Below are 24,770 nucleotides of genomic sequence, written 5' to 3'. Positions count from 1 at the left end.
CACAAGTATTTATTGAGCACCTATTATCTGCCAATGTGCTAAACAATTGCAGGGGGGAAAAGGTAAGACCTGAAATCTCGTAGAGCTTTGAGGGGCTCTGAGGTTGGGGATGAGAGTTGGCATGGGTTATAAAAAAAAAAAAGATCCCTCCCTGTACTAAAATACCACTCACCTGTGTACTGTAAAGAGGTGAATTTTACGGTGTGTGAGTTTATATTTTAATCATGCTGTTATTTAAAAAAAAAAATCCCTCTGGGTTCTTAAGGGAAAATACACAGGAAGCAGATAGTAGTAGGACTGACCTCAGAGACCCAAATACATTTGTAAGTATTTGGTCATGACCGAAGGAAAAAAATCCCGTTGCCTAATATTGCAATAAAATTGAAAAGAATCAATCTCTCCGTAATCAAGACCACAGGTCAGTTCAGAAGGCCCCCAATGCTTATGTTTTGGAGATCGGTATACCAGTCCCTGAGGTGGATACAGTTAGATCAGCAAAACTAGCCTGAGACTGAGCAAGACACCAAGGAAACCCAGATTTTTTCATATATGGGGGAAGCAAATATATTGGCCCAAACAGCACACGAACCCCCCCCTCCCAAAAAAGAGAGAGTGAGAAGAGCTGCCACATAACTTTCCATCATTAATTTTATTTTCTTTTGGGGACTGTTACCGAAAGATAAACTAATGCTTGATCAAGACAAGTGTGCCTTAATTTTGCACACGTGCATCCAGAACATGCCTCTTATTCCTCAGTTCAAGGTGAAACTGGTAGAATTTAGTCACCTGGAAAATGCAGCATCCTGACCATTGTTAGAACGAATCGCTTCTTCAAAATTCTCATTAACGAGCCCAGAGCTGTGTTACGTTGATACTGACGCCATATTCTCAGACTGAATTTTCACAGCTGTGTGTGGAAAAAAAAAAAAAAAATTCAAGTCTGTGGATGAACACACGCCAAAGAGGAGAGAATCCTCGTTTGGAAGGTAGGAATCTGAGCCTGGATCCTCATCAACAGCCCGGTGCCGGCCATCGTGATACGTAGCCAGGCTCTTGAGCTGCGTCAGGGTGGGGTTGGGAGCACATGGGAGCCAACGTCCATCTCCTAGGGACACAGGCAAAGCCCCAGATAACTCCCGTTCCTTTCCTGTCCCCTGAATTCTGCATTGCACATTGGACTTCACAACTGCTCCAGCCTGAGAGTGTTATTTGGGTTAGTTTGTTTCAAATAACAGAAAACCTCACTCAAAATAGCTTGTGTGTAAAGCGTGTTCCTCAGCACACATGGCCTCCCTGGCTCCGTACCTCCCTCTGTGGGAGCTTCATCATGAGCGTGCACCTGACCACAGAAAGCATGGAGGGCTGCTGGCAGGTCCGGGGTCATGTGGTCTCAGATCGCTTCTCCTTTGAGAATGTCAGCTCTCTTTCACAGTCTCTGTGACAGTCGGTGGGAAACCTGCCCCTTGAGGACCCCTCACTTAGCCCAGGACGGTGAGGTGTTCTGCACGGCTAGCCTGGGGAACTTGCCCTGGGTTAGATGTGCATGTACCCCTATATGGTCCCTCGACCCTTGCCTAGAAGATAAGCTAACCACTCGTCTCACCCTGCAAAGAGGGGTGGAGAGGAAGTAAGACCACAGCAAGAGTCCCCCTCCCCCTCATCTGTGAAGGGAGCTTGGGAGGAAACGTACTTCCTGAAGGTTTGGATGCAGTGACCTGATGTCACGGGGGTAGACTCTCTCCCTCTGGCCAGGGTGCCTTCTGGGGAATCCGCTCCACCCCCATTCTGTCCAAACGTCTCCTTGGGCAGCCCCATGTGGTTGCAAATGGCGGCCTCAGTTTCATGTCTCCCATTGTGATACCACGGCCCCCCAACAGGGGGCAGAAAGTGCCTCAAGATCCACTGTTGGTGGAGTGGATTCCACAAAACCATACTGACTGAGAGTGGGAAAACGGTAGTGCCCCACTGGCGGAAAACAGGGGCCAGAGTACCTTGTGCCTGGAAGTCATCCACAAACGCCCGCTGTAACCTTCCCGTGAGCCCCCAGGCTGTCTGACCTCTCGTGGCTTTCCTCCCTCCCTGTCAACCTACCCCTGATGTTCAGAAAAGCTCTAGCTCTGGATCGACCCCGCCTCCCAAAGCGCAGAGTTAACTAACGGAGAGAAATCTCTCTTCCTCGTACCGATGTCCACATGTCGTCCCCGGTGTCCTTCGTGTCCTAGCCATCATTTCCCACACCAGTCATTTTTAATATGCACGTCCTCCATCATCCTCTTCGCCGGACTCATTTATTCAGCCTTTAAGAGAGACCCACCCTATACATCCTGTCACCAGAACACCTTCCAGGATGTTCTCCCTCATGCCCCCCCCTCCCCCGTCACACTTCGCTCTTTCTCGTCTAGCATGTGGCATGCCGTGTGGTCATTGCCTTAATATTAGACAGGGACCTGCCAGGGGCAGGTGCAAGGTGACCCAGTGGGGCTGGCACCCAGGAGTGGGAGGAAGGAACGGGCTCCCTTTCTTGGGCGAGGACTGGAGGATAAAAGGCAAGATTGTTTGTAAAGCACCAGCACAGCCCTGATCCTGAGGAAAGCGTCAGTCAGCATCAGCTGCTGTCATGTCAGCTCTGTCATGTGCTATTTCTGGAAGGACGAAATGGAGTTCACCAGGCCCAGATGAAGGGAAGGACCTTCCCCACAGCAGGTCAGCCCGGGAGGAGGCCAGCAGGCACGGATACCCCTGGCAGGTGGGGAGAAGACAAAGCGTTCCTATCGTAGCCAGGGAAGACTGAGCATCGAGCCTCTGAATGATGTCGGGGTCCGGAGAATCCCAGGACGTAGTTACGCATTAATACAGGCATTAAGGAATAAGTTACACGTGCGTTATTTTAGAATATCCACCGGTGACATCGGGTGCTCAGTAGGATAGCTAACTAACTGTACTCTGAACTGTCATGGATCCAGCCCCCAAAATGTGTTGAATTGCATGTGTTCTGCTATCGAGCTCCATGCTAACTGGACCGGAAGCCTGGAAGCCATCGTAAAGGCAAGTGGAAAGAGCTGCTTGTTTTATAAAATCTGTGCCTTGGATCCTCTCTGGCCGAAGGCCTGCACCCAGTGTGACAAGACCGTCCTTGTATCGTCATCCTCTTCCCGAAAACTTCTCGACTAGCTTGTGACAGAATGCAGTTGAGCTATCTGGATGATTTTGATAATAATATGACCACTATCTGAAACTCTCCAGCTGTAAAATTCTGACTGCTTCATTGGTCACAGTCAAAGGTGTGACAAATCATCGTATCATGACGTCAAGTCCTCACAAATTCTAGGTGAAAATGGGACACCCCAGTATTTATCACCATCAGTTGTCCTTATGTATTCTAAAGAATAGTCACAGCTTAAGACAGTTTTGTCTTTTACGCCAAGACCAGGAAGGAACAGCACCGTCAATCAGGTAATTTCTATTCACTTCTATCCGTTTGGAGCGATTCTCACACGTCCAGCAGAATTTTATAGAGGTGTCTAAAGAAATTTACACCCAGGGTTGCTACCGTAATAAAGATTTCAGAAGCTGCGTTCGTTTTTCACTCTCTTCATCAAGGTGAGAACAGTCTACGTTTTCTGGAAGTAGCCATGAGAGGCAATTAAAGAATGAAAAATGCGCCTCCTCTGTTGATAGCAGTTGGGTTCTGTGCCAGAATTCCCGAGTGCGGATTGACAGTGTTCTTGCCTTCAGAATTCCAGCTTTCATTGCTCTCTCTCTGCTCTCACTTTTGACAGCAGCATAATGAGTAATAGAAAAGTTTCATTAATTCTTGAAAAGAAACGTTGTGTCGTTTGACATTTCTCAGAGAATAGTCTTATGACAAAAAGTTGGCTCGTAATTGAGGAAAAGCTCAATTTGTATGGGCTAGCAGACGTGATCGCCGAGAAAGTTGTGTGAGGGAGCAGAGGGAAAAAAGAACCTCTTCCCTTTTCTCTTTCTAAGCTGCAGTGTAGCTTAATAGATGGATGAGATTGAGAGAAGTTGACCCATCCCACTGGGCCTCGTAGACTTTTCTTGCAACAAAGGAACACTTTTAAATTGTTTTTTAACATTTATTTACTTTTGAGAGACAGAGAGCGACTATGAGCAGGGGAGGGGCAGAGAGGGAGACACAGAATCCGAAGCAGGTGCCAGGTTCCGAGCTGTCAGCACAGAGCCGGATGCAGGGCTCGAACCTACGAACCATGAGATAGATCATGGCCTGAGCCAAAATCGGACGCTTAACCGACTGAGCCACCCAGGTGCCCCAACAAAGGAACACTTTTAGCCAGATTGCTTAGACTGTTGTCTTTTTCTGCTCAGTCTTCCTGTGTTGTAAGCTGCTGGTTTCTGCTCTCTGCATTTGAGGTGTTGATTTTATCCCCCAGTAAACACTTCACATATTTCCTGTCGGCTAATCACCTGTCACTGAAAAGCAAAGAGAAATCCTGTTTGATGTCCTTCTTTTTGCTGTAACTTTGTTAAGAATTGTGTATGATGTGCCTCTCCTGCACCTCCCATATCTACTTGTTTGTGTGCATAACCACATATGAATCTTTTTTAAAGACATTTTTAATGTTTATTTATTTTTGAGAGAGAGGGAGAGAGAGAGGGAGAGGGAGAGAGAGAGAGAGAGAGAGAGAGCATGAGTGAGGGAGGGGCAGAGAGAGTGGGAGACACAGAATCCCAAGCAGGCTCCAGGCTCTGAGCTGTCCACACAGAGCCCGACGCGGGGCTCGAACTCATGAATCGTGAGATCATGACCTGAGCTGAAGTCGGACGCATAACCGACTGAGCTACCCAGGTGCCCCAGGTACAAGTTTTTGATCTCAGTTTCTACTTCTTGATTTTCTCCTGTTACCTTAATCTTGTGTGTTGTTACCAGACACTTTTGATTTTTTTTAATGTTTGTTTATTTTTGAGAGAGAAAGAGACAGAACGCGAGGTAGGGAGGGACAGAGAGAGACGGAGACACAGAATCCCAAGCAGGCTCCAGGCTCTGAGCTGTCAGCACAGCCTGATACGGGGCTCGAACTGAAGAAACTCAAGATCATGACCTGAGTGGGAGTCGGGTGCTTAACTGACTGAGCCACCCAGGTGCCCCCACATATGAATCTTTGAAAGCTCTGAGAACCATCCAGCCGACCAAGGACTAGAGCCTGATGATGCAAGGACAGGTTTCTGGACCTCAGCACTGATGACTTTTGCAGAGGAGGGGGGTAACTCTTTGTTGAGGGAGGCTGTCCTGTGCATTGTAGGATGTTTAACAGCATCCCTGGTCTCTGCCCACAATCTGCCCCCTAAATTATGACAACCAAACGTGTCTCCACATATTATCAGTGTCCTCTGCAGGGCAAAATCACCCCAACTGAGAACCACCAATTTAAAGATTTTTAGAAACAATTACTTTAATGTGTTTTTTTTTGGGGGGGGGCAGGGGGAGACAGAGTGTGAGCAGGGGAGGGGCAGAGAGAGAGGGAGACACGGATTCTGAAGCAGGCTCCAGGCTCTGATCTGTCAGCACAGAGCCCAATGCGGAGCTCGAACCCACGAACTGTGAGCTCATGACCTGAGCTGAAGTCGGACGCTTAACTGACTGGCGCCCCAAGAACTGATGATGTAAAATAAGGGATTTAAAGGCAGCTTCTTCAAATCCTCCATGGGTTTTCTTCCTTGGTCTCAGTCCACAGCTAGAAGGTATTTCTCTGTGTTTCTCATCAAGAAACACAGAGTGTGCAGGTCTGCGTAATCCCACACATAAGATGCAAATCTGTGCCTAACTGTCTTTATATAAAACATACGTTACCAGGAAAAAAAAGTTCACAGAGGTCATTGAAATCTGTTACTTACGTGGAAGTCTCAGTGTCCACTGTTTTTCCTTTTACTGTTATTCATGGCAAACTATGTAAGGGTCTTGTATATTTTTGTAATCTTATCTAACAACATATTCTGGAATTTAATCTCTAACTTTTGAGGGATGGTGATAAAAAGATGAGTGGAACAAGAATATCAGTATCTGAGAAACCATTTCAGTAACCACAATTATCATCCTCTTAGTATCAGTAAATAATCTAGAGCAGTATAAACTTGGAGAGGTTTACAAAAATATGAGAGAACCACAGAAGAAATTATATTTTAGTAACCAGCTGCCATGTGAGCCAGTATAATTAGCGTGGAAGCAACCATGGTTTATACTGGGTTTGTTATTGGTAGACAAGAGCCTAGACAAAATCTGTCCCCTAAATTGTGACCACCAAACGTGTCTCCGCATATTATCAATGTCCTCTGTGGGGCAAAATCGCCCCAACTGAGAACCACCGATTTAAAGATTTTTTAAAATGCCGACGGCATTTCTAATCTGCTAAAACGGTACTTGAAGTACACAGACGTACGTTGACCTCTTCTTTGAGAACCATTTCTTAGATTATCATTTCCATGTAGTTTCATGTTCAATATCTAACCTCAAACCGCGCTACAGTAATTCACGTAATCTGCTGTAACACAGCATAGACTGTAAGGAAAGACCCTAATGCGTCATTATTTCTTATGAAACCAAAAGTCTGTCAACTCTGCTCAGATCTGTGGCACCACACGGCAGCTTTCTGCGGACAAAGAGGCGTCAGAAACCCTCTCCCTTTTCTGGGTGCTTTCTCCCCGTTCCTCCTCCTCCCCAGGCTTTCTGACCCAAGATCGGAAAATGTCCATCTGCAATGACTTTTGGTTTATATTCTTCATCCCCGTTTTCCTTCCTCTGTGTCTGCCGAGAATTGCAAGCCCTTCAGGAGAAAGGAAGCCCACATACTGAACACAGAACATGATTCTTGCTGTTTCTTTCTTTAAACGTTGGCGTTAGCCAGATAACCTCATAACTATCCAGTATTCCGTCTTAGCAGATACAGACAAACATCCCGTAGTAGGAAAAGAGACAGTTTTTTGGATAACGGACAAATTGGTGTGTTTGTCAATATTAGATAGGAATACTCACATTCTGGAAGGCAGGAGACCGTGTTTCTCTTTATTCATGAGATGTTACGATTAACTTAATTCCCTGGCGGCGTTAACGAGTCAACTCTTCTACTTTAATGCTTGCATTTGAAACTGTTAAAAATGGATGAGCCTGCCTCCCTAGACCAGTAGGAGAGTGTCTCCACTGAGTGTAATTTAATGGCATGTAGCTGTTTTGGGATTTAGGGCCTTGATGTCTCTTGGGGTCAGCATTGCGAGTACGTATGGCAAGTACTTTTCAAAAGGGCGAGAAAGAAATTCAAGGTCCATGTACTTGTTCTACAGACTAGTGGTCTTAAGTTGCAGAATGACCTTGGTTTTGCCTTCTATTTCCCCCCATTCGAGAAAATTTAACAACAACACAGAGGCGGAGATTTCTGACGTTTAGTTACTTGAGTTCAAGTTAGATCCTGTTTGGCTGAACTCAAGGTCATTTGTTTAGGTGCTGCTGGGGGAAAAAAATGGGCATTTCTCTGGACACATGAAATCTTGCTGGGAAGTCTAGATTAGAGCCGTCCCACCAAAATTTTTAGACTATGATGCACTGGGTTTTTTTAAATGTAGATGAGTGTACGTATTCGTGCGTGTTGTCAGAATTTATCCAGATACCAGTGATGTTTTTACTCATAAACCTGATCATCTAGTGACCAGAATATTTCAGATTTTTTAAAAATATCAACAATAAAAAAATCACAACATACTGAACAGCCATTTCCCAAGCAGTAACATTTATGCATAGTCAACAGTGATAGGAGGGCAGAGATTCAAGGAGTTTGCAAAGTCTGAGACAAGATGTCTTAGCCCGGGCTTTGTCTTCCCTTCTGGAAAGTACAGCATCAGTGTGCTTCTCACCCATCAGACGCCAGTGTCCACCTGACCCATGAAAGCCTGTCTCTTTCAGAAGGACTTTCTATATGAAGGCCAGATCAGGTTTAACAAGTAGACTGATCCTGAACCGGTATGGATTGAGTCGGGTTTCGGGAAACGGTAACAAGTCAATGGATGTGGGCAGTCCCATTTATTTCTAGTTGTCTAGTGATTATTGACATTGAATCGAATCTTTAGCTACCCTGTGTAAAGTGGGTTCTTGTGATTAAACTAATCTCACGTAAGAGCAATGGAGTTGGTCCAAAGTACAGAGGGAGTTTCTTCCTATATAGTTGGGGTTCTTCTGCTTCTAAGTGACAGAACACCGGTCAGTTTGCTTACTGAAAATGTAAAGAAGCTTTTGCAGCGCACAACTGGAAAGCAAGCTACAACTTGCTTCGGACACAGCCAGAGCCAAGGGCTCAGAATGTCGTGAGGGCTGTGTCTCTGTGACTGTCTCTTGGTCAGGCTCTCTTGCTATGACGGTCCAGAAGGCCACCAGCATCCCCAGACTCCTACACTCTTAGCTTTGGAACTGCAGGCAAATGAAACTAGCTCTCAGGAACCTGTGGCAAAATCTTGAGGCGGTGTCCACTTGGCTGGGTTTTCATCATGTGCCTGTCCCCTGCGCAATCACCACGGCTTCAAAATGGGGGTTTCTGTGGGAACTCGGTTTTCATGCCCCTGTCTGTGACTGTGGGTGGCGTCCTACCTAATCCACTTAGCATGGAGTATCCGCAGGAGTGGGGGTTATGGTGCCAGCCAAAGGGGGAGGGATTGATGGGTGGGGGATGTGGGAAAGGATGACAGGAACAGCAGTGGTGGCAATGCAGACATAGAATCTGGATAAGGTAGGGGCACCTGGGTGGCTCAGTTGGTTAAGCATCCGGCTTCGGCTCAGGTCATGATCTCACAGTTTGCAAGTTTGAGGTCCGCGTTGGGCTCTGTGCGGGCAGCTCAGAGCCTGGAGCCTGCTTTGGATTCTGTGTCTCCCTCTCTCTCTGCCCCGCCCTTCTCCCTCTCTCTCTCTCCCTCTCCCCCTCTCCCCCTCTCCCCCTCTCCCTCTCTCTCTCTGTCTCTTAAAAATAAACATTTTAAAAATTTTTAAATAAATAAGGAATCTGGATAAGATACAGCTAGAAGATATTCAACATTTATTTAAAATCTGTAATGCAGGAGGCTCTTTCCTAGGAAGATAGAAGTCTAGAAGATACTAGAAATATAAGGAATCATTCCTGCCCCTTGAGAACTCGCATCCTAGTAAATCTATGCAGCAAGTGTTTATGGATCTCCTGTAGTTCATTTGCATTTCCGAACATATATTTAACCATGCCGGGTGCTGTTCTGGGTGCTGCTTACATGGCGGTGATGAACAAAACAGGTCCGGTCCCTGCCGTCACGGAACTTGGGCTCCACGCTGAGACCGGGGCGGGTGTTCCGTGAAGGGCACTGATCACAGAGAGAATCGCATGGTCCCACCCTCTGGGCTAAGCCAGTGTTTCTCACACACTGACGTGCATCCCAGGGTGTGGTGCCAGGGCCTACAACATCGGCCCCGCCTGGGAGCTCATGAAGGCAGATCAGGCTACAGTAACCCCTCTGTACTGCTGAATCTGTCTTCACAAGATCCTCAGGTGACACGTTAGGTGGTCTTCAGGAGCACATCAAAGTTTAGGAGGCTCTGGTCTAGAACGGTGGTTAGCCAGCAAGGACCCCTGGGCCAACTTTCAATAAAGTTTTATTGGAACACAGCCCTGCCCCTTCGCTTGTGTATTACCTGTGGCTGCTTTGACACTTCCCCGGGGCCGACTTGGGCAGTTGTGACAAGACCGCGTGGCCTGCAAAGCCTGAAATACCTATTGCCTGGACGTTTAGAGAGAGACAAAAAAAATTTCTCAGAAGCAATGCCAAGTTCATGGGTGTGCAAACCGAGTAGTCCCCCAGGGCCGCACCCTGGTTTAATGTTCTGCTGTTCTTGTCTTGAAATTCTTACGAAGTTGTCAACAAGGGGCACCACATTTCCCTTCGCACTGAGAACGCAAGTTCCTAGCTAGTCCTGCTGGGAAGCAAAATGTCATCTCAGCACCGTGAGCCGAAGCCACGTGTGGGCACAGGTTTCCAGGGAAGGAGTAAGTAGCCCGGCCTCAGAGGGTCAGACGAGGCTCCCTCGACTGGATCCTTGGCTGAGCCCTGAGGGATGAGAGGGATTTCTGGGAGCCCTCGTCCATGAAGACAGAGCACAAAGTGGGGATGTCCCTTCCAATGTACTAGAGGGCCCAACCCAAAGTGGCTTCATCGGTGAGGAGTTTATTATCTCATGCAAACAGGCAGACAGGGCACTTGTAATCAGTGAACACCACCACCACCCGGGGTGGCCACTCGGTGATTCTCTTGAGATTTTTCTCATAGTTACAGGTGATGCTGTTGCTCTAAGCATCACACCTTCACCCAGCGGCGTCTCACGGTTAGAAAGAAAAGGAAGCCATGTTTCCTCCCTTGCATTGCCCTTTCCATTGGGAGAGAAAGCCTTTCCAGAAACCCTCACAGCATAACGCTGACCAGGGTTAGATCAGAGGGGTGGGGAGACCGCCACCTCCAGCCTCACGGGCAGGAGGAAGCTCCACCATGAGGAAGGCAGGCCGACACTAGCAGCTGGAAGCTTGGCAGCCCGGCCCAGCGTCCATCACAGGCCGAGGTGCAGTCGCTGCTTCTGTTGCAAGGACCTCATTCTGGAATTCCTTCAGTCCCTGAGCAAACTCGGCGAGCATTGAGAAGATGACTTGGGTCACCAAAGGAAAAAAAATAATCTGATTTACTCAGTTTTTCTGGAAACACATCTACCACAGACAGGAAGGCCCATCAGGATCGGCCAGGCTCCCAAGAGAGGGGCCGGGCATAGCACAGTGGGGCAGAGCCTCTCGCCGCCCAAATTATGCAACTTTTTTAAGTGCTTCTGAATAGTTTCTGAGGAATTTGTGGGAGTGGGAAGGAAAATTATACCTGGAAAGATATTTGGTCAGATCCTGTCAGATAAGTAAAGGATATTCAGGGTATGTTTGTGAAAAATGATTTCTTATCGAAAAATGGAATGGCTCTTCAGTAAAACGGTATTTGATGCTTTGATAGAGTTTATGCCTAAATCATTTTTTCTCACTGACTTCTGCGTTTCCGCATGTTTATGTTTCTATATTTGTTCAAAAAAGAACGTCTGAAATCTGTAAAACATAATTTTTCTTGGCCGGAGCGTCTACATTCCACACAGGAATTCTACTATACTTGCTTTTTATAAAGTAAAGTTAAAACGTCTGTTGCAGTATTTACCTTAAATGTGATTTTAGTTACAATTGAACCGAGGTATTTTTCCTCCCTCAAACTGTAATTCTTTTGAGTACATGTTGGAGGATTACACCTAACGTTAATATACGTATCAAACAAAGAATGCTTTCCTGTTCCTTATAGGAAACCACTGTTATGATTCCTACAGATTAAATAAGATTCGTTTTCTTGTTAGGTATTAAGGTAAGGAACTTTACACTTAGAAATGAATGTTCCGCGTGGTTTCTTTGCTACATTAATGGCATGCCTGTCTCTATCTCCATATACCCATTCTCTTCGCTCATCCCTTACCTGATTATCACTGGGTACCAGTTAACACAAAAGATGTCTAGTTAAAGACGTCACAGGGCTTGGGGCACCCGGGTGGCTCAGTCGGTTGAGCATCTGACTTCGGCTCAGGTCATGATCTCACGGTCTGTGAGTTCGAGCCCGGTGTCGAGCTCTGTGCTGACAACTCAGAGCCTGGAACCTGCTTTGGATTCTGTGTCTCCCTCTCTCTCTGCCCCTCCCCTGCTCATGCTGTGTCTCTGTCTTACAAAAAGGAATAAACATGAAAAAAAACTTTTAAAGAAAGATGTCACAGGGCAAGAACCGTTCGGCTAAGAGGTTTTCAAGTTGCCATTTACCATGGCACCTTTAAAAGGAACCAAGACAAAAGTTTACCCATAATTCCCTTGCATTCTACTATCTGCAGCGCGTGGAATGAAAGTGTCTCGTGCGGAGACATGTTTTTCTTTAGGGTGGTTTGAAGATTGTCAATTTGACCTTCGGGAAAACGTTAGGACGACATCTCAGAGACACCCAGGTATGCGAACCCCCAGTCACTTGGGGACCTTATACAACTTGAAGCCACTTGAATTCTGCAGACACTCCAAGATGATGAGAATTCTGTGGAAGCAAAGTACTTCTTGCCTGTTGGCCCCAGCCAAATCGCACCGTTGCGAGTGGCTTGTGTTTTTAGTTGAAGCTTTTGCTTTGGAGTTCAGCTGCAATTTCACTCTCGTTGTCGTCTTAAATCTGTAATTTTGAGAGAAAGTTTTTAAAAATATCTTCTCTCCACGCTAGTAATTATTCGGACTGGGGAACGACCTTTATTTCTCCTGGTTAAAAAAGAGAGAGAAAGAGAGAAGAAGAAAGAGAGCACTTGGGGTTTTTCCAAGCCCTTGGATTACAGGGTGGGACACCTCAAAATGCAAAAGGAAGATTTGCAGACTTCGTAATGTCATTTGATAGTCATTAAATTTACACAAAATTACAGTTCAGTGAACTTAAGGGTGGGCCAAAAGGGGTAAAAGTGGCAATAGTCAGAAAGCCCCAAATCTGGAATCAATTAACTGAAAACAAATTAACCAACAATTATGGTAGGCCTTGTTTATTTTTCTAAAACTCTTGAAATAAAGCAAAATTCTCCACAGGTACTAATAACTGGAAACCCACGTGAGTGCATTTTAGAGCTGGATTTCTCCACATGGGGTAGATCTCTAGCCACCGCAAAACAAGAGCTCAACCAAGAAGTTTGGAGGTTGTGATTTACCATGTCGCATTCCAAGAGGGGACATATGTGGGAGGCCAGGAGATGCTTAGACAGCAGACGGATTGTTTGCTTTTCCACTGGACTGGATGAGTTCTGTCCTTACAAATCCAGAGGACCATCCCCCCACCCCTTCTCCCAGATGTCCTTTAGGTTAATTATGTAGTCGCTAAACCAGTGTAACACCACCCACCTGGCAGGGCTGGACCCAAGGCCCTGGTCCAAGGCTGGTCCAGCTCACAGAAGCAGTGCCCTCACTCCTGGTCTTCCCATCAATGGTGTCCCCTTGGCCCTCTGGATCTTTACTGTTTCCCTCTCCTTTTCTGCACGGGGCTGTGAAGTCTCGACGTCTTGCTGATTCGCCATCATTCTTGCCCATTGTTACTGCCGCCATCGTACCCGGTTATTATGCTCAGGCTCTCAGTCTGCCCTAACATGCACAGCCCTACGGTTATTCATCCCCCAGGGATGGCGTGAGAATGTACCACAAATTGGTACTTTGCTTAAAATAACAGAAATTTATTCTCATCGCTCTGGAGGCCAGAACTCTAAAATCAAGGGCTTCTGATTTCCGGTAGGGCCTCGCTCCCTCTGAAGGCTCTAGGGAAGCATCTTCGCTTGCCTCTGTCTCCTTAGAAGGACACCAGTCACTGGGTTAGGGCCCACCCTACTCCGACCTGACCTCATCTTCACTCGAGCCCATCCACAGAGACCCTGTTTTCAGGTAAGATCACAATCACGAATACTGGGGTTCAGGGCTTCAACCTGCCTTTTTCAGGGGACACAACCGAACCCACAGCATCCACCATGTTCTTCTCTCTCAAATGCCCCTCTTCCTGTCACTCTGTTGTTCAGAACCTTCTTGCCTAGGGGAGAGATTCTGACTACTTTAGCCGGGTGATCATACTCTTCCCCAACCTGGCCAAGCCCACTTTTCCAGTCTTCCTTCCCATCATCCCCATTGGAGAGCCCTATGCCCTGCCCAGACTGATCTATTTATTGTCTCCAGAGCATTGCACGTGCATTTGTAGTATCTGTGTCTTTGCTCACGGCATCCTTCCCTGCTGCCTTGAATGAACTACCTCCAACGCCCCCCTCCCCCATCCCGCCACATCGAAGTCCCAGCTGCTCTCCAAGGTCTGTCTCAAAGCCACACCCTGGGGTCTCTTTCTCTGGGGTCTTGAGGACTGCCACCCACTGGGAGATCCTTCTCTCTGAATTTTCTGAACCATTTAGAGCTTCTCACTTAGTGCTTCATTGATGCTGGTGTTGCTCTTACTGTAAATAGCCAATGTTCTCGGAGACCTCACTCGGCATGGACCGAGCACTTTGCACACTTTATCTCATGTGAGTCCTGCAACAGTTCCACAAAGTACGTGTATGTCCCCACATTGTGGATTAAGACAGTGCAGCTTAGAGAGGTGAACACGTTGCCCAAGATCGTACAGACTCATGAGAGGCGGAGCCAGGAGGCCCACCAAATTTTTCTGACTCCAAAGCCTCACTCTTGACCTTCACACCGGCTCCCACCGGTGCCAGTGACCTTCCCATGTGCTGGGTTTAATTTCTGTAATTAGAGCATGAGCTCTCTAGTGGTGATACTGCACCAGAAGTCTTTGGTGATTCACAAGGGATCCGATCTTATCTGAGGATCAACATGATGGTTCTTAGTAGGTTGCTCGGACTTTTCAAAAGACACAAGCTTTGGGTTAACTGAAGACCCAGGAGGTCCGGGCTCTCCCGGCCCCTCCAGCCCATCCAGTCCCTGCGAGCTGGCCTTCCTTTCAGCCAACACTTTGCACCTGTCCCATCTCACTGTGACTCAGCTTAGACCCCCTCGTGGAAGTGCCAATTAGCAGAATATCTTAATTAATAGAAGAACGAATATTAAGGAGTGTCTCATAGGCGACAGTGTTCCAATTACAAGTCCTGCTGTTGACGGATGGTGTGGGTCATGATGTGCGTGAAGACCTGAGCCATGTATCCTATGTGGCCCCGTCAAGTGCCTGCATTTAGTGCTAGGATAGGGTTAGCGGAACTTCTGTTTTTATTAGTCAGTTGTTTGACCACAAAGTATTCCTAGGTGGTCACTGCCTATGTTCGTTGACAGAACAAGCCTTAATTCTTGTTTCCATATCATGTACAATCTCCGTTCGCTAGAAGAAGGGGAGTACACTTTATTTTGAAAGGATGCATTCCTGGGGTGCCCGGGTGGCTCAGTCGGTTACGTGTCCAACTCTTGGTTTCGGCTCAGGTCACCATCTCGCGGTTTGTGAGTTCGAGCCGCGCATCGGGTCCGCGCTGACAGTGCGGAGCCTGCTTGGGATTCTCTCTCTCCCCTCTCACTCTCTCTGCCCCCACCCTGCTTGTGCTGTCTCTCTTTAAAATAAATATAAACTTAAAAAAAAAAAAAAAGAATGCATCCCCATCATTTTGTTACCAGGAAATATTAGTGGCAGGTAGAGAGACACGTCATGTTAATTTTTTTGTATTTCATTTATAATTTAAGTACTGGGTTTTCTCTGATTTAATGAAAAATAACTCATCGAAGTACAAAAATGAAATGAGTCGGTTTAGATCTACCGGACACATATGCAACGTACCGTGTGCTGGGACTATATGAAGTGCTGGTACCTTCCCATGGACAGAGGGTCTTATGATACATGAGACGCGTGTCGCTGCTAACAGCCTGTGGGCCAGAGGTTTCCTGTGGTGAAGGGAAGGGCCCCTATGGCGGGGAAGGGGGGTGGGTAGGCGCAGGCAGGATTTAAATGCACCTCCCCCGCATCCAGTGGTGTGCCAGCGTGTCCAGTGGAAGCCAGAACAGGCTGTGAACCGGACAGTACATTAAGTCCCCTGTAGTCATTAAAGAGATTGGCCAGCTGCCCTCGCACCTAAAACGACTCCCGTGAGAGCAGACCAGCTGGTTGGCGTCACCCTGACGTGGCTCATTTCCACCTGCAGAGTTTTCTCTGCTTGTCCGCACGGCCGTGGTGAGTGGGATGCTTTGCCAGTGTCACGGGACTGCCTCACTTTACTGACATCATCCGGGTCCTTGAAGTCACATTTTCATACGTTGGATTGAATCGTCCAGATTAACCGCCCCAAACCAAGCCTTCCTGCGCTCCGTCTGAGCATGTTGGGGTCCTCCGCCCGGCAAGGAGGTAGTTTTGTAGGTGAGACAGGACCGGACTTCTTCCTCAGGCAGGAAAGGACAAAAGCTCACTGTGCAAAGGGGCAGGCTCCCCTGAAGGAAAACTCCGGAACCTGCAGACCATCTCCTCCACCCTGCCTCCTTTGCTCTTTGATATCAGATCTCAGGCAATAAAGTGGGACGTATTTTTGATATACTGGGAAAAGTCATTTCTCCCCCTCTTGAAAAACGTGCTCCTCTTTTCTCGCCACAGCTGGGAGTTTTGAATGTGAATAAATCGCCAGGAATTTGGCAGTCACAGTATATTCACAAACACACATGAATTTTGGTGGGGTTTAAAGAAAAATAGAATTGAAAGAGCATATTGTCAGGTTGAAGCCCAGACGTACCTTGAGACAAAAAACGAGTTTGTTTCTAATGGGTTGTTCATTTGCTTTGCGAGGACGGATGCCAGGCGCTCGGCCCTAACGCGGAGGTGCGTGCAGCCCGGTGTGTGTGTGTGGTGGGGGGGCGGGGGGGGGGGGCCCTGGTCTTCAGGCCCCAGAAACACGAGCAACGGGGATTCATGTCCAGCCCAGAGGCTGTGCTTGTCCCGGCTGCAGACTTCGCCGCAGCAAACCAGATGGCACGCACTTCACTGCGAGAGCCAGTGAGATCCAGAACATCTGGCCCCTCGGCGGCTCCCTCACAGGCGCTGGGAACAGTCAGCGGCCCTTCCGGCCCTTCTCCTGGTCGTGTAGACTCTATCATCTGACACTTCATTAGACCTCGCTCCGGAGGGGGTGACTCCGCAGCCGTGGCAGGGCTGAGAGAGAGTCTCTGAAACGTGTCTGTCACTGGGCATCGTGGGGCCTGTGCTGGTAGGGCCTCAGCCCTGTCGGGTCCCCGGTGGGTGGGCCCTGTGAGCGGGGGCTCGTCAGGGAGGGCTGCAGACCCACCGGAGCTGAACCCACTGTCCTCGTCCCGCTCTCCGTCTTGCTTTAGGGTTGGCCGGTCACGGGCCGGGATATCTCATTTGCATCGTTGTATTTCTCATGAACCAGCGAGGTCACATGTGAGCTGCACCAGCACCCCGAGGCCCCAGGGTCTTCTCTTCCTCGTCCGGTAGCTCACGGAAGGTGATGTCATCTCATGCTTGGCAGAGAACGTCGGGGCCTTCCAGGTGCCCCCCCTCTTCCTGGGCCAGTCAGGCTCCTCCCCACGTGTCTACAAGCTTCATCTCCTTGTTCAGCCCTGCTTGTCTCTCTGTCCGGAAGCCCTGCTGCCTTGGTTTGTGTGCCACCTGCGCAACAGTCCAAGGCCAGGCTACGTGTGCTGGGACCTGTCCTCTCCCTCCTGCAGGACTACCGTCCCACCCCCCACTCCCTCCAGCGTCACCAGGCGTCGGTTCTGTTCTAAGCAGCTCTTCGTGCTCTGAAACCCATCATCTTAGAAATGAAACTTCCCTTCACTTGACCTCCATCTCAGCCATGGCTCCCATTTAGAGCCTAACGCCTGATTTGTCTCAATCCTTGATGATTCCTTCCCTCCTCTTCTCTTCCGCCCCCATCGTTCTACCAAATCAGCTCTTAACTGGGTCGCTGCTGACCTCTGAGTAGTTAAATGAAAAAGTCAGTGCTCAGTCCTGACCTTTTTTAACCATGACTCAGAAACGCTTTCTTCACTTGGCTTCTTGGCTCACCATCTGCCCTTGTCACTGTCCTCAGCACGCCTGTTTGTTCTCCTGGCTTCCAGAACCCCTGAGGCACAGGCACCCGACCTCAGTCTGCAGCCCCCAACCTCCTATTTTGTACCCTGGCTGCCTCGTGACCTCCATCAGCTACCAGCTTATACCCCCAGCTCGAAGCCGGTGGGTGGCTCTCAGGCTTCATGTCCAGGGACCTACTGGGCCTTTCCATTTGCACCAGGAAAAGGCATCGCCACCTTCAAAGGCCCCAAACAGAAGTCCTCATCTCTCACGTCTTCTGCAGCTCGGTGGAAAGCAAGTCTATGTATTTAGTCAGCAAAGCCGACATTCCAGAAACATCTCTGAGTTCTTTCTGTTCCCTTCACAAGGCGAATCCATCAGTCCGATCTTAAATATCCTATTACTGGGACCCACAAGCTTCGCCTCCGTGGCACCACACCCTCCACCACCCACGATGCCATCCCCCGTGGCCTCTGCCCAGCCCAGCAGCCAGCACGAGCCTGAGAAAGACAAATCGACAACTCCCGGTGCCACGCCTCGCCCAGAGCAAACTCGAGTCCTGTCGTGGAGGTCCACGTAGCTCACTCTTCCTGTCCCTGGGGCAGTTGTCCCTCCATGAGAGCGGCTGTCCCCGATCCCACTGCATGAAAGAGCCGCTCTCCCACCCCAACCATGAGATCCCTTCACCCTTCTGGCTCTCTTCGTCTCCGTAACACGCACCACCTTGTGCCACAGACAGGCTTCCTCTGATTATCTGGCTCCCCAGCTGCAGCAGAAACACCACGCAGACCGAGCGATCGGTCGCTTGTTTGTTCACGGCTGTATTCCCCGTGCCTAGGACATAGCAGACGCTCGGCGCATGGTTTTTACATGAAGGAACAAGTGTCCAAGCTCACCGATCGAACTTGCGTTGGGCACCAGGAGGGTGTAAATGCCACATACAGCCAGGCAGGTCCTTCGTGCCGACCCAGGACACCTCTGTCCCGGGTGCTCAACAGGCCGGCCTTTCACAAGGCACTTGCCACACGGTGCTGGTTCTCGTCCGATCTTTCTGGTGCTTCTCCTCAGACCCCTGGCTGACTTCCCTCCCTCTCCCAACAGCAGCAGGAAAACCGCGATCGCCCCCGGGATCCCCGCTCCCCGGTGTTGAGCCTCCTCACGGCACATGGCCTGTAGCCCGCAACACCCAAACCCTCTGCTTCCCTTCCTGCTGCCCACGCCCGGCACGTGCTTCCTGAGTGTGTGTCACATTCCAGATCCCGAGCTAAGCCTCAGGGATTCGAGAAAGGAGGAGATGCTGCTGGCTTCCCGAGGACGCGCCGCTCGGATGTGTCGGCTTCATCTCTAACTCGGTGTGTCCGAGAGTCGCCTTGTCCCTTCCCGTCCCCCATACGCATCCTTCCCAACCAGCCCATCAACAGAGCATCTTCCGCCGTTCTCAGGTCTGTCTTTAGAAATAGGTCCTCGGGGGAGCGCCTGGGTGGCTCAGTCGGTTCAGAGTCAGACTTCGGCTCAGGTCCTGATCTCACGGTCTGTGAGTTCGAGCCCCACGCTGGGCTCCGGGCTGACAGCTCAGAGCCTGGAACCTGCTTCGGATTCCCTGTTTCCCTCTCGCTCTGCCCCTCCCCTGCTCATGCTCTCTCTCTCAAAAATAAATAAACATTAAAAAAAATTTTTTTTTTAAAAAGAGAAAGAAATAGCTCCTCAACTATCCTTATCTGTCCTACACCCCTGCCTCCGCCCAGAAATATGCCCTTTTCACCTCAGGCCTGGACAGCACAACACATTCCTACCCGTGTCTCTTCCTTCTGATCTTAAGGCTTCTATAGTTTCATCTAACCCAAGATGCTGAGTCAAACTCATCAGCCTGGCTTCCAAGGTTTCTACAGTCTGGCTGCCAGGCTCTGTCTGATTTTTTCCTCTGCCCTCCTAATCTCCCCCCTGAAACTCCTCAGCCTTCCATGATTGGCTAAGAACACAAGTCACCTCCCCGCCCTCCCCCACTGAAACGAAGCCAACTCTTTGTGGTTTTGCTAGTACTTTCTTCTTGTGTTTTTCCCTTGAACCGAAAGTTTTATAAAATTAAAATCCTCTTCCCCCCTCTCCCTTTAAAACACTTTGTAAGGAGCAACAGATGGTCTTTCCAGAACATACAGAAACTCACAGGTACACAGAGAAAAGCTTTAAGCACCTATAACTCACCCTCCGGTAACTCATTATAACCGAGCAATGACAATTAGCCATGGCTTGTGCCGCACACCGTCTTTACTGAGCACGCACGTCTGAGGTATAGTAGTTATTGGAATTGATGAGTTCGTTTTCACACCGTTCTGTCAACTGCAGTCCTCACTCACTTTTGTATCCCGCACGGCACCCAACACCACACTCCTGCTTAGAAAGGGTTCCGGTGGCTGTTGAACCAACCTGAGTTGGTCAGTAAGTGTGTGCTCACTGATCAAGTATGAACACGTAAGGGAGGTCAAAGTACACATTCCAGAAGGTTCAAGACGTGACTCAAAAGAAATGTGCAGCGAGCATCGGTCCGAGGGGGGCGTGGCTCCTTCAGGAGGGAGGCCGCGGGGCGGGGATGGGGACGGGCGGTTGAGAGACTGGCTTCGACGTAAAACCAGCGTTCACCCTGCAGGTCAGTGCCCCCCCTAACTTCAGGGGGTCATCTCTTCTACCTGATGAAACTGCTTGTAATTTATGAGCCCTCTACAGGCTAGCATCTGACTTGACGGAATCTGGTCCCTAATCAAGAGCAAATAGTAAATCCACCCAGGAGCATCCCCTCGAACGAGGGTCAAGCAGACATCTTCCATGAAGGGCCACAGAGTAAATACCTTAGGCTTTGCAGACCGTTCAGCCCCTGTCACTATTACTCGACTGGCATAGCACAGAGCTGCCGTCGGGAACGTGTAAATGGCTGTGTCCCTGTAAAGCTTTATTTACCAGAAACGGGCCCCTGAGTGGCAGATTGCTGGTCTCTGCCCTAGTTAGCCACGTGAGTCCCGGGCAGCCTTGCCAGGCGGTGCTCTGCTTTGACTTGGAAAGTGCGCATGGCCGGCTTTTTGCCTTATTCCCAAGTTTTGGGTCATTGTTCTTAACGCTTTCCTGGACCTCCGTTTTTTAGATCCCAGTTCCTGGAAGTTTATCGCTTGTCAGTAGAGTAGTAAAAACGAAGAAGGATTTCCCAGGAGTCCAACAGTATGTAAGGTGGGTCCATATTTAGTGCAGATTTTCCACACTATAGTCATGCAGCCTTAGCTTCAAATAACAGAGGGATCAGATTCCACATCCACGGCATAGGTATTCAAGGACTACTTACTGGCAGAATTTCAGAGACAGATGAGGCCTGAATATCCTATTCAGACAAACGAAGCTGTCAAGATTTTCACATCGTTCTGTATCCCATAAGCATGTAAATGACTGCCGTGTGCAAGGGTGTTACTCAAATCAAACACAGAAAGTTACATGTACAACCAGAACCAGGGTCAGATTTTTTCCTGAAACTTAGCGGGAGCAGTTTTGTTTCAACAAAACCACATTATTCATTAGGTTGAATCAATACTGTCCAATGGAGTATTCTTGGGTTGGCGGTCTGCATGAGGCCAGAACATTCAACCTACTTCCAAAAGGAAAGAGTAGGCAAACTTTGCCAAAAGATTTACTGTAAGAGCGAAACTTTAGAAGTTACTCAACCTATAAATCTGTGTTGGTTGGGGTAAGAGCTATAAGCAAACGTTTATACCTTGTTCTATGCTTGTATGCATTTAAATATCATTAGAGTAAAAATAACGTGAGTCAACATCAGGGGTCATCTCTTAAAATTGGAGACTCTTTCTCTACGTGTGAGAAATACCGCAATCAGCTATGTGTTTTATCTGTCACTGGCTCAGCAAAATGACCTGAGTCTGTTTCCCGATAAATGGCGAGGTGTATGTCTCCTTCCCACCCCTTTGTCTTTGATTCGTCCCTGAAAACTTAAAACACTCCTTTCCAGTCTTCACACAGATGGGCCGACAGCCTCCGGAAAGCATTTTCTCGAGCGTGCGAGCCTCTTATTAGGTGTCTGCAACTTTTGGCAGAGGATTCTTCCTTGTTCGAAACTGGGTCACTCTGAGGTTCCGTTTAACATTTGCTCCCATGGCACTCTGTATCCGCAGCCTTTTTTTTTTTTTTAATCTTCTTCTGATAAGCACCTCGTGCACTTGTGAAATAGTATTCTCCTCCTCTCACAAATGTAAATTCTCCAGGAAGAGCAGCACTGATTTTAAGGCATCTCAGGCCGTGCAACAGCACAATCCACCCCCCATGCCCCACCCCACCCCCACTTCCAGATGAGTCCTTCCACACTGGCTTCCCATTTCTGGCATCTCCCACACGCCTAAGATATGTTAATGCCATCGTCGTGCCTTCGTCTTTTGAAAGAATCTGTCCCTTCTCTGGGTTACATGACCGAGTTTTGTCCCAAGCGTCTAGTTTTATCGTGCGTGGTAAATAGATGTGGCGAGTGCATTTTCCTGCTGAAATGAAGCCATGGCAGGAATCAGGTAGGTACGTCCTTCATTGCTGTCAGAGTAACAGCGACTTTGCAAATGAATGGAAATCGTCAGACTGGTTACCTGAGTTCCTTGCCTCCTGGAATCATTTACTGGATCGTGTAGACAGTGTATCTTCTGCCTTCCTTTTGTTTTCTTTTCTTTCTTTCTTTCTTTTTTTTTTTTTTTTACAGTAAACTATTACAGTAAATCCTTCAGCAAAGTTTGCCTACTGTTTCCTTTTGGAAGTAGGTTGAATGTTCTTGCCTCTTGCAGAGCTACGTGGGGCAAACCCATAGCTCTAGATCAGTAAAGTTAACGCTGTTTGAGCAGGACCGGATAGTCACGTGCTGAAATGGGCCTTTGTCATATGGAGCAAAACGCCGCTGGGCTCCTTGCTTCAATCGGATTTTTTTTTTAAGGTTTCACGACCACGTCAGAAGTCACAGGATCAACAGCTGGAGGAGGGCATTTTAAAAACTCCTCCAAGGGGAATCACATCTATTGAAGTGCAAAATGGAGATTTGAGACAGGAAAGTAACAAGTGAATGAGACGGGAGGAGACAGCTATTGATCAGTAGCATTGACTCCCTTGTCATGCTTTGCTTGGAATTCTGATAATCTTCTTTGCCTCTGATAAGTGGCCACTGGCTCTACCAAGTAGTAACGGAAGATGTATCGGATGCACAAATGTATTTGTTACCTTAATAGGATGTAAGCCCCTTGACCGTAAAACTGGTGTCCGCCCAGAACAGGTACCTCGTGCAGAGTGGGGCTCATCCTGTGTCTGTTAATAATACTAATAACTGTCATCTATTGGGTTGCCCTTTCTCGTGTGTACCTGGCCCTTTTCTAAGTCCCTTGCATATATCAACTCATGTAATCCTCATAGGGACCACAAAAAGATTCCCTTTCTCTTTAAAATGAAAAAAGCAAGACACGGAGAGGTTATTCAACTTTCCCAGAGACACACAGCTTGTCGTTAGCAGATCCAAGGTTTAAACCCAGGCAGCGGGCCCCCACTGCCCCCAGCTCAGTCTTCTCCGACTCAGTGTTGCTCACACCAGAGCATCAACATCGGGAACCCTTGTGTGCTTCCTCTCCTTCCTCACCCACCCCTCCACTCCACCTCCCTTCCCCCAGCATGCAACACACAGCGGGCACGTGGGTGGTTTTTGCTAAGTGAATGAGCTGGGTGGGACGTGGAAGTGGACACACCACATTTCAGTGGGCAGAGCATCCATGCCAGTGAGGATCAGCTGCGGGGGTGGGGGGGGGGGAGGCGAGACCCAGGTCCTCAGTGCCCGCCTGGCATGGCCGCTGCTCTCATAGGCCCTTTGGAGCTGGCAGCCCGCCTCAGAATGCCGTGCCTTTAGCGGCCATCTGATGAAGACAGAGGAAAGCCTATAGGATACTCAGAGCTGAGTGGGAGCATGTGTCTGAAATACAGAGTGAAACGAGCCAGCATGCAGTGCAGGCAGTCAGAGGAGGGGAATCACCATGGTGCCACCTTCAGGAAGGTTCTGCAGCTGTGCCAGCCTAACCAGTGGGCTCTGCAGCAGGCCTGCCATGGGTAGGTTCCAGTGCCACTGGGCATTGGCCACGTGGCCTAGGACAGAGAGCCCCATGTGTCCTCACTTTGTCAACCCTAAAGGGGGAATGAGTATAGTGTGTACCCCATAGGCTATTGAGAGGAGTAAATGGGTAACGCATGTTTAGCCCATGCCTGGCTCATAGCACTTGAAAAATAGTCATAATATTTGGTGGTATTAGTAGAGTAGGACAGACGTGGTTATGGCTGCGGATGTCACAATGGGAAAATTAGGATCACAGAAAGGATAAGGAAGACCGTGGGTGCAGACTGACTCTGGCTATTGAGGCTGCTCAGATTCTGCCCCACCTTGTCCTTCTGGCCTCAGTTGCAACTTCCACTGTGGACCTTGTGCTTCATCCCAACCGAGCACCCCCCGTTCCTTGAATGCTCCGTGCTCTTTCCTGCTTCATTTCCTTGGTGTGTGCCATTCCCGCTCACTCTTCTACACTAGTGGGTTCTCCATCATGACTCTTCTCCATGGCATTTGGTCTGTGGAGCCTTCCCAAATTCCTGGAGTAAGTCCAGGCTCCCTCCTTAGTGTTCCTAAAGCACCCCCTGCATTTTCATGTGTGTCTCCCTGCTGTAGACTGCAGGCTTCTTGAGGACAGGGACCTTTGTGCAACTTGGGCTCACACTGCACCTGGTTCATAGAGCATGTACATGTACGAATGGGTGGATGAGAAATGGATAGATGATGGATGGTTGGATGAGGGATGGATGGATGGATGGATGGATGGATGGATGGATGGATGGTTGGATGGATGAGGGATGGATGGATAGATATTTGGATGGTGGATGGATGGTTGGATGGATGAGGGATGAATGGATGGATGGATGGATGGAGGATAGAAGATAAATGGATGGTTGGATGGATGGTTGGATGGTGGATGGATGGTTGAATGGATGGATGGATGGATGAGGGATGGATGGATGGATGGATGGTGGATGGAGGATGGATGATAGATGGATGGATGAATGGGTGGATGAATGGATGGGTAGATGAATGGATGGATGGATGAATGAGGGATGGA

General features: G+C 48.7%; 1 protein-coding gene and 1 long non-coding RNA gene across 4 annotated transcripts in view; both read left to right on the top strand.

The window, feature by feature from the left end:
* Positions 1-24,770, top strand: part of ADAM12 (ADAM metallopeptidase domain 12) — a 351,526-nt gene that overhangs the window by 153,816 nt on the left and 172,940 nt on the right. The window lies entirely within an intron of this gene.
* On the top strand, positions 20,177-23,307 carry LOC131493546 (uncharacterized). The gene is made up of 3 exons (XR_009252732.1): positions 20,177-20,248; positions 20,738-20,820; positions 22,568-23,307. It is a non-coding gene; the product is annotated as an uncharacterized LOC131493546 (long non-coding RNA).

This window comes from Neofelis nebulosa, chromosome 13 (assembly GCF_028018385.1).
Source record: "Neofelis nebulosa isolate mNeoNeb1 chromosome 13, mNeoNeb1.pri, whole genome shotgun sequence".
Classification (NCBI taxonomy): Eukaryota; Metazoa; Chordata; class Mammalia; order Carnivora; family Felidae; genus Neofelis; species Neofelis nebulosa.
Note: the sequence above shows the minus strand (reverse complement) of the source record. Positions and strands in the feature narration are given on the sequence as shown.